The 3,264-nt window shown below is 42.5% G+C and overlaps 1 long non-coding RNA gene across 1 annotated transcript; it reads right to left on the reverse strand.

Moving 5' to 3' along the window:
- Positions 1-1,952: 1,952 nt before the first annotated feature.
- On the reverse strand, positions 1,953-3,026 carry LOC123430006. The gene is made up of 2 exons (XR_006622822.1): positions 2,544-3,026; positions 1,953-2,437 (listed from the first exon to the last, which is right to left on the reverse strand). It is a non-coding gene; the product is annotated as an uncharacterized LOC123430006 (long non-coding RNA).
- Between the last annotated feature and the right edge of the window lie 238 nt (positions 3,027-3,264).

The following is a 3,264-nucleotide window of genomic DNA, read 5'->3' on the forward strand; positions in this document are numbered from 1 at the left end:
AGGGATAGAAACACGGTAGATAGTAGTTTCCGAGACTCGGGTTGGGTGCGGCGACCATCCTGAGGATCGAATCTCCTCCGAAACTATATTGCACTTTGAATTTGCTACACTGAATAGGCAATGACATAGTCTCTGATCCTTAATTTGGGCACGGGTGGTGGAATTAAGGATCTATATTTGTTTGACACAAACTTTGTTAATTTTGACACAATTTGATGTGTAACGATCCTATGTATCCAAGTAGTTTACATCATTAATGCTCGAATCCGCATTGTACAAGATAATGTTGATCGACCACCGGCTTCTACCTCCTAGGCTAATAATAGCCGAGGAGTATTTGTCCCACTTTATAAAGCCTTTGTAAGGGCAAAGATTTTTGACAAACAAGGCAATCCGGCCATACAGTTCTATAAACAATGGTACGCGGAGAGATATGTTATATATTACTGTTTAATGTACGAAACATCTTCTGGGAAAATAGTTCATTTATAAGCTCCTTTTCCAAGGATATCATGATGTTCATGATCATGAAACCTCAATTCCGATCAATGTGGCAGGAAAATATTGAGGATTCAGTTTGGGGAATGTTCCCGAAGTCCGTGGCCTTTAATGAACCAAAATTTTCACTTTCGTCATTGCCGACCAACTATATTCTTAAGATGGCTAGCTTTCGGCTTCACCCAATCTACGGTACTAACCCGGATGACCCAGAAGTAACAATCCTAGAGGTGCTCCCCCTACCCCTTCGTCGAACAATCGGGAACATAGGGGGTAAGAACAGGAGCGAGGCAACCCAGCTTGGCTAAAATCTTAAGTCAAATTGATGCATATCTATGGCTTTATAACGGTCCCTAGAGAAGGCAGCTTTCATATATCAAATACAATCGCTGATGATCTGTTGGCATCTCCGGGAATCCCAATGTATCTATGGTGAGGTGCCACAAAGGAACCCTCGGTATGGTTAATTTTGACTCCGTAGGTACTGTTTACACTCTGAAAGTGGTCTATCATTGTCTTCCACGCCTTTGTAGACGCTACGCAGGGTGTTTCCATACAAACAAGACAACCCTTAGCTGATGTCTTGGTGCCTAGAGGCGGTTGTGCTAGTGGAAACAAGGCAATCAGATATTCGGGCTTTATAACTTTCACTTAGTCATATGAGCATATGTTTGGGGGCAACTTAATAGCCCACGGTATACGTCGACTCCATGGATTATTTGCCTCAACTTGGACTTTTCAAGAAAGAAAGGTCCTTCGTTTTACTTGGATAACCTCGATCGGCTATATTTGGTTGAACACCGCATGCGTTTCGCTGATAGATTTATGCTTGTTGTGACAATAAGCTTTCGTCTTTCTCCAACTAAGGCACTTACGCAGTTAAACCTGAAGTGATAATTGCAGTGGTTATCCCTTTACCCCTTAGCCTAACAAAGCAAAAAACGTAAGGGGTAAGCACAGGAGTCAAGCAATCCATCTATAGACCAAAGACACAACTCAAAGTCAATGCATATAAACACGAATTACTGAGGTCATTTTGCCGAGGACTGCATGGAGTACCTCTGTGTTTGGTGGGTTCGGTGCTAACCGCATACCCCCTTTAATACTGCCGATGCGGGAAATGCATATGGCCTTGTGCTGAAAAAGTTATGCTTGGAAAAAACAAAAAAGTTATGCAAAAAAAATATGTTTAGATAAAAAAATTGTGCCAATCTAAAACTCGTCTAAAATTTAATTTCTGCTTCAGTCGTGCTTTAACATGATACATCCCATCTCCGGACTCCAATCGGGTCAGCATTTGGCTTCAACCTCCATATCCCGAAGGCGGAGTGTTTCTTCGTGGCCTGTTTAGCAAACTAAACTCAAGCGGCTTTAGAAAGAAACCAGGTTATCCTAATATTGACCACACACTATTGTCGAAACAAGGAGTAGTACAAAAAGACTTTGCAACGACAAAGAAGAAAACACATTTATTATAAAATAGCTCATATAAATTTAAGATCCCCCAATTAACTTTGGGGAAAGGAAATAGTTTCTATCAAATGATTTTTTTGTTTAACAAAAAATATAATGTTTGGTTGAAGCGAACAAAAAGTAAAATTTCAAAAAGAACTAAGCGCAAAAATGACTTAGCTAGTTAATGTGCTCCATGCGGTCCAGAGTTGTGGCAAGACAGAGACATAGTCCTAGGCGTGGCCGAGGTCCCAGCCCCCAATCCGGGTCATCGAGCGAAGAGCTCGAGTCGAGAAGTGGCAATGTAACACGGTTGCTACAGCGAGGCGAAGCCTCTAGTCCAGCCGAGGAGATAGAGTAGTTCGGCAGCATGATGGCGAAGCCCCCACGTCAGTCGATCATGTCGATGACGCAATTTGGTTGATGGAGGCGGGATGACGATGTCAGCCTTCCGTGGTGGCCGCAGGATGCAGCCAATGTCAATTACCTATGTACACAATATAGTGCAAGCCAAGAGTAATAACAAATAGTAATAAAATTGAAATTCTCTACTTAGTTAACTTAAGTGAATTAAATAATGAGAAAACATATACCCTGAGGGCCGAAGTTGGCACACGTGGGACAACAACGTCGGCTCGCCGATGTAACAACATAATGTGGTCGAGGTCGATTATCTGGCACGAGGTCGATTTCGACATAGGTGAGAAATCCACAGTGGCTGACTAGACCGACGTCATACACGAATATTAATAGAATTTCTCTCCAAAAATAATGCAGTACAAAACCATCAAAAAAAATATTCTGTGCACAATAATAATTTTTATGTTTTGAGGGCATAGTCAGGAAAAATAAAAGCTGATATTCACCCGATGTAAATCCACTTGGTTTGAATTTCATGGCATTAATCTCCCGTGTGATAATAAGTGACTCGCCATGAAAAAGAGAATCATCTTAATTACTACTCCAAGGAAATCAAGTTAAATTGTTGGCATGTAGTGCAGCCGTCTATAGTTAGATGATGCCTTCATGCGTCGAGCTTGTTGTAGCCTTTAGGGGAAGCACGATGATCCCCGGCACCTGAGCACAAGGAGCGTACATGGCCAAGGTCGATCCCCGGTCTTCAGTCCCGAGCTCAAAGCTGAATACAATGTAACGGTCGAGCCCACGTTTCTAGACGTACTCATCAGATCCGAGCTCAAAGTCGCATCCAGCATAGGGGTCAATACAGATATGGGGTCGAGGAGGAGGGCTGAAATTAAAGCTTCGGAATGTCCGGGCTCATCGAGTGAGGTCGTGAACCCTAAAAGTAATAGA

This window comes from Hordeum vulgare, chromosome 2H, assembly GCF_904849725.1.
Source record: "Hordeum vulgare subsp. vulgare chromosome 2H, MorexV3_pseudomolecules_assembly, whole genome shotgun sequence".
NCBI lineage: Eukaryota > Viridiplantae > Streptophyta > Magnoliopsida > Poales > Poaceae > Hordeum > Hordeum vulgare.